Here is a 7,238-nt window from a genome sequence, read left to right as displayed (position 1 = left end):
TGCTCATACCCCTTCCGCCAGTCTTTGAATTACCTTCCAATCTAGTGGCTCATGGACTCGAGCTCCTTGAGCATCCTGGAAAACTGGAAAGCAGTGAGCACTTAGCTCTTGTCATGCGTCAGGATGCAAACTACGCACTGGCCCTGTGGTGCCTTCGAGAGAATAAGGTGGCGGCCATGGTGGCATCCCTGGAGCCGATGGCTGCACTTTTACTTTCACTTTTTCCAAAGTGTCCGCTATTCTTTCCAAGTCATCTTTTCCTAACTTCTCCCAGCTCGGTCGGGTAAGGTGACCAGAGACTGGGAACCATGGGGCCACCTGATCTACCGCTTTCAGAGAAACTTCTAGGGCTTCCCTTTTCAGCCCAATTCCTTTCACCTTTAGGAGGTCTTTTAAGGCCTGACAAACAGAATGTCCTGATGTGTTTCCCATATTGCTTGGTGTAACTTTAATTGTCTCACTCTGAGAACCTCAATAGTCCCTAATCCGGGAACTTAATAGTCTCTAACCAAGAACTTGAATCGTCACACTTACCTGGGATCTTATCAGCCGGCTACCCTGACTGCCGAGAGTTCTGGACTCATCATGTCCCCATACGGGCCACCATTTGTCACTACCTTCTCTGACCAGCAGAAAAGAAGCGGCGAAACTGATGTCCTTCTCAAGGCAGTTTATTCAGGAACTTAACAATGTGCAGGAAAAAGTAAAAAAAAAAAAAAATGCCTGACCTCTCTCGGCCATCCCCCTTTATACCCTCTACACCACTCCCCATCACCCCAGTCCACTTAGGCACAGTTCATTGGCTCAGGACTACATTCAGCACATCATCCGCAGCTCAAGATATGTGGCTATCTTGAGGGATATGAGGAAGTCAGGTGCCATCATAAGACTTGGCAGCAGTCTGGCTCGCCATCTTGGGGCCACACCTGCTCCTCACATAAAAGAACAGAGGCAGCTACAGTATGAATCGTCTTGTTAAAATGATGAGAGACAGGCAGATACAAAGGCAAGCAGATTCTCGAGTTCAAGGTAAGTCCAGGACAGAGCAAATTTAGATCCAGAAATGGTCATAATGGTTATCTCAGGACAGGATCCTAGCCAGCTAATTGTATTATCTGTACTTAAGGCAGGCTGATCTCAGAATTCATTTGCAATGTTAAAAAATGGTGGTTGCTGTCCTTTTCTAAGAATCAGAGCTCCAGAGTCATTAAATGCTGATTCATGGGATACTCAAAAGAGAACCTGGTATATGCTTGATCTTAGCCAAAAGGCCAAGAAGCAATAGAGAACCTGGTATAAACAATCGAATTGATATGTAAATAAAATACTGAGATTGTGTTCTACATGAGATGAACTAGTAGAGAGCACTATCATTATCATCCATTCCTTGTTAGATTTTTTTTTTCTTTCTTAGCAAGAGCTTAGCTGTTTGGAGATCATCAAGATTATAGCCAGAAACCATATAATATGGGATTTTGTCCATATGGGATTTAGTCAATACACATGAACATATGTGTTCATGTGATTCTATCTCCTGTTCAAAGGCTTCTAATTGTTCTTGTCTCTATAACTTGACATTTTCCATTCACTACTGCTTAGCCTGTGAATTCAAGTTCAGGTATTAGCTGTCAAATCAGGCTTGTCTACACAACTATACAGCAATCCAAATAATTATTTTTATGCATGTGTGTACTCATTTGCTTAGCTGATTTATACGTGTAAATGTAGAGCTCTTTGGGTCATTAATATTATTATTTTTATATTTATCTGAAAACTGGCTTTAAAATTTTAATTGCTTTTTACACCAATCTATCATACTTATGAATTTAAATGTGAGCATGTAATTTTATTCTTTGTATGCTGTATCCACAGAAGACCAATTCGACAAGGGATTATAAACCCAATATTCTATAAATCTTAGAGGCAAATAAATATAATCATGTATTTTTTTCTCGGGAAAAATATGATATTTCCCTCAAATATTTGTAAAAAAAAATGTGTTATTTCAAAATAGTAGAGATTCACAGTATTACCCTTTAGTTTCTTATGTCCTTTTCTGCTGTATTATCTTCTTTTTTTATATAGTCCTATTGTTGAGGTAAAATATTCAAATAAAAACACAAATTAAAACATAAATGCTATGATCTGATTAGAGCTTAGTATGAGGAATATTTGTACAGGTATAATGGATGCCTACTTAGAAAGCATATAAATATCTTTGTCTTTAATTACTATGCTACATATATGACTTCTAGATCTAATCACTAGATCTGATTTCATATGTGACTAAAAGTAATTGTCTAATTGGCATATTTACATTTTAAAGAAACTTAAAAGTTAGTATTTCATAGAATCATGACTGTTTTCTTCATCAAGCTCTCCTGAATACAAAAGACCTAAAATTAATTAATTAATATTTCTTTTTCACTGAAAGCTTGTCCTGTGAAAACACACAAAAAGAAAAAGAAAATCAACACTTCCATATTTCCAACATCTCTAGAAATGATAGGATCAAATCTGCTTTTCATTTTTAGAAATAACCTAAGTAAATGGTCAACAATGTATAAGTTATCAATAATCATAAGTTTTCTAGGTTTCAGGTTGTAGAACAATGATGTTTGTAGTCAAACTTCTGCTTCAAGCCTCATAGCAAAATATTTGAGTCCTTTTACAACACTGATTCTGGCTCTACGTAATTCTTAGAAAAAGTATAATGCAGATGCTTCTACATATTTCTCAAGCCTAGATCTGTAAATTGCATATAATAATGATAATTAGGTGAGTACAATTCCAAATCTGTAGATTATATTTGAACTTTGTCTACAGCCTTTTTTTTAAATGATTTTTTTTAAGATTTATTTATTTATTATATGTAAGTACACTGTAGCTGTCTTCAGACACTCCAGAAGAGGGCGCCAGATCTCGTTACGGATGGTTGTGAGCCACCATATGGTTGCTGGGATTTGAACTCTGGACCTTCGGAAGAGCAGTCGGGTGCTCTAACCCACTGAGCCATCTTGCCAGCCCGTCTACAGCCTTTTTATATCAAAATGAATTCTTAAAATCAATCCAGGAAGTTTAAAAATTCAGGAAACAGTGATCCTTTCTATTTTCAAGAAAGTGATGGCAAGACAGACATTTTAGGAAATATCACCTCACGTATATTTAAAATTTTTATCAACCTGTCTTGAGGATAATGTTTATCTATAGTTCTAGTTCCTATAAATCCTATTTGAGCAAGCAACCAATCCATACTGTTCTGCTTCAGCCAAGTATCTTGGTCTACACTGTAAGGCTGAACAATGATATCTGGCTCTTTGCCAAAATAAGTTAGTGCCTATTTCCTTCCAAGTATGATCAAATGAGCTACTGCTTTATAATATGGCAGGATATTACATTTAGGAGAAATCCTCAAATGTATCCACATTAGAGGAGCCTTTTACCACAACAATCCTGTAGGCATGTGAATCCTATTAAAAATTAACAGATGTAAAGGCAAAGAATAACTATATAAGTGACAAATTGTTCTTCGATGGCTCTCTCCACTAGTTGTAAGGCCAGCAATCCTTCTGAGGTTAAAGATCTAGGGGAGGTAGGATCAGAACTACCTTTAAGAATATCAAATAAAGGTTTCAATTCCCCTGTAGTAAGCTTTAAATAGGGGCAAAGCCAATTAATATCACCTAACAATTTTTGAAAATCATTTAAAGTTTTTAAGTTGTCCCTGTGAATAACTATCTTCTGGGGGAAAACAGCTTGATTTGTAAGTCTAAAACCCAAATAATTATAAGGATCCTGAGTTTGTATCTTCTCAGGAGCTATCTGTAGTTCTTTATCAGCTAAGGCCTTTTGTAAGTCACTATAACACAAAAGCAAATCCTGGGGGGTCTTTTCCCGCCATCAAAACATCACCGGTGTAATGTATGATATAAATCATAGGCCATTGTTGTCTCACAGGCTGAATGACTTGTGCCACAAACTTTTGACATAAGGTAGGACTATTAGCCATTCCCTGTGGGAGAACTGTCCATTGATATCTCTTCATAGGTTCTTTAACATTTATAGAAGGAATACTAAAAGCAAATATTTCACAATCCTCAGAATGTAAAGGAGTAGTAAAGAAACAATCCTTCAGATCTAACACAGTTTTATAATATCCTTTAGGGATGGCTACTGGAGACGGAAGCCCAGGTTGTAAAGTTCCCATAGATTTCATGGTCGCATTAAACTTTCTTAGATCTTGTAACAATCTCCATTTACCAGATTTTTTCTTAATAACAAAAATAGGAGTATTCCAAGGAGACTGAGATTCTACTAAATGTCCTGCCTCTAATTGCTCCTGCACTAGTGAAGAGGCGTCTTCTATTTTCTCTTTAGGTAAAGACCACTGATCAACCCATGCCAGAATATCACTAAGCCATTGAGTTTTATCTGCATGCGATACAGGCAAGATAGTGGCCATTACTAAAAATACCCCAAACTTCTTGTGTTAGAGTGATGTTTAGGACCTTCAAAAGTCTTAATACCTCATCCTTTCTTTCCTAGCCCATGACCAGGCAAAAAGTATTGTCTGAGCATCTGCTTGGTCACCACCTCATTAGGACTGCACATTATAATGCCCATCTGTGACAAGAGATCTTTTCCCCATAGGGTAACAGGCAAATTTGACATATCATACAGCTGAATTTGTTCTGAATTGCCTTCCTCATCTTTCCAAGTTAGCAATTTGGAGCTTCGTTTTGGGTTATTGGCATAACCAATTCCTTGAAGGTGAGTAAGCATATCAGACAAAGGCCAAGCTGAAGGCCAGTCTTGTCCTCTAATAATTGTTACATCAGCTCCAGTATCTATTAATCCTTCAAAGCTTTTTCCATCAAATGTCAATTTAAGGTTACGTCTCTGATTAGTAATAGATTGAACCCAATGCACATCAAAGGAGTCAAAGCCACCTTGTCCTCTCTCATTCATAACAAATCTGGACTGTAGCAGATGTAAAGGAATTAAGTTGAGCAATTATCTGGTGGGCAGATACAGTTATAACACCATGAGGGGAAGCAGCCATGATTTTAATTTCTCCCTCATAGTTATTATCTATAACACTGGATAAATCTGCACACCTTTTACAATAGAACTGCTTCGTCCTAAAAGAAATCCACAAGTTTCTGCAGGTAGAGGTCCAAAAACTCCTGTAGGCAGAGTTTGAACTCCCATTTCTGGTGTTAGTACTGTGTGGGTGGTGGAACAGAAGTCTAATCCTGCACTTCCTGGGGTTTCCCTGTCAAGTTTAAAAAACGGATTTCTTTGGCTGGGCAACTGTTTCATGGCCCCATAAACTGCTTGCTGTGGGTATTTTGGGGCCTGGGGCTGGCCCCTCCTCTCGTTTCCTGGCAACAGATGGCCCATAATGTCTGACTTGGATTTATACACCCTAGCCCAATGGTTGCCCTTCCTGCACGAGGACAAACTCCTGGAACACGGTCAGCTTGCACACACTAGGCACCTTTATTCTTAGTACAATAACTTTTAAAATGACCAAAACTTCCACACTTAAAACATGCATTATTCCCTCGTTTCTGTGAAAGCACTGCTTGTATGGTTCCTGTGAAAGCCAGACCCTGATTACCTGATGGCCCAATCTCTGCACAAAGACAGACATACCCCGCTAGATCTGTTTGTCCTTTGTGCGGTCGGATAATGGTGCAACATATTGTGCTAGCATTCTCATAAGCCAATTGCAAAATGAAAGGACTTCCCATGTCAGAATTTCCAAGAATCCTACTAGCTGCTATTAATAACCTATCCACAAAGTTCTGATAAAGCTCATCAGAATCCTGCTGAATGCTGGCTAAACTTCCATCAAGATTCCCTTGAGCTGGCAATTGTTTATAAGCATGGTGGGCAGCCATGGCCACCTGCGAGTATACTCCAACGGAAAAACCAATCTGATTAGCATTGCCTTCATGTCGACCTTCTTCCAAAAGCATGTTAGCATCCCAGTCAGGATTACCTGTCTGAGCATTTAAAGCAGCAGTTTTCTTACTGGTTTCTCAACATTCAGATTCCCAAAGTAAGAAATCTCCTCCTGATAGAGTGGCCTTACATAGAGTCTTCCAGTCTTGGGGAGTTAAGAGCAACTCCATGAAGTATCCAATAATGCTTGTGTAAAGAGAGCTATAGGGCCATATTTTACAACAGCTGTTTTAACTCCTTTATCACCTTTAAATCCAAAGTCTAGTATTGTCTGATTCTATTATTTTTCAGGTCCATTATCTCAACTACAGGAAAGGCTAGCACATCAGATATATCCTGTCCCCTCCCATGAGCCTGAGTCACAGCTTTTACTAGAGGTGCTTGGTACATTTCAGAAGAGTTGTTCTTCCCTGTATCTGACATCCTTTTTAGCTTCCAAAGCTTATTAGAAAATTTCTGCAACTTAATTTAAAACTCTAATTTACTTAGTTGCATGTCCATTTGAGTAGCATCTCCTATAGTGGAGGCCATAGATGAAGCGGGAGACTCATGAGGAGGTGAATCCTCATCAAAATATTTGACAGCCCCTCTTTCTGAGTTAGCTCCTTATCTGAAGTTAGCTCATCATCAGAGTCTCTATATCTTTCTAATTTAGGGTTGAGAGGGCCCCTTTCTGAGAAAGTCCTCTCTGACAGGTGCTCTTCCTGAGATTCTTCAAGCTCGGCCTGTGTACTATCTGACCCCTTCGAGATCTCCTTTTCAATAGCTTCTTTTATGAGCCCTCAGAGACAAAGGATGAAATCATCTGCCTGGGTGTTTTTCAGAGCTTCTCCAACTCTCTCCCAGGTTCTGTTATTGAAAGTTTTTTCTTCCCTGAACCATGGGCAACAATAATCTATCTTATCTAAAACATTTTCTAACAATTGTTCTTCAAACCCTAATCCTCTCACCTGAAGCAGCCCTTCAAAATTGTGGACAACCACCTGTATGGAATTTTCTAGTCTCATGTTTCACTGCTAAACCCAAGTGGACCCAATGCCAGGTCAGTACTGTTCCTTAACCTGTATCCTATTGCACCTCCAGCAACACTTTAAAAAATGAAGTTTAGCTCTTCCGGTCAGAAAAGCACCTGAGCAGCTGGGGCGCAGGGTCTGCTGACACTCGCCAACTGCCCACAACACCCGCCACAGGATCTTAAGACTTCTGGTGAGGGGAGCACAGCTTCTGCTCCAATCCAATTGCGCGGGACCTGAGACTGCATTAGTTAG

The sequence above is a fragment of the Mus caroli genome, chromosome X (assembly GCF_900094665.2).
Source record: "Mus caroli chromosome X, CAROLI_EIJ_v1.1, whole genome shotgun sequence".
NCBI lineage: Eukaryota > Metazoa > Chordata > Mammalia > Rodentia > Muridae > Mus > Mus caroli.
Note: the sequence above shows the minus strand (reverse complement) of the source record.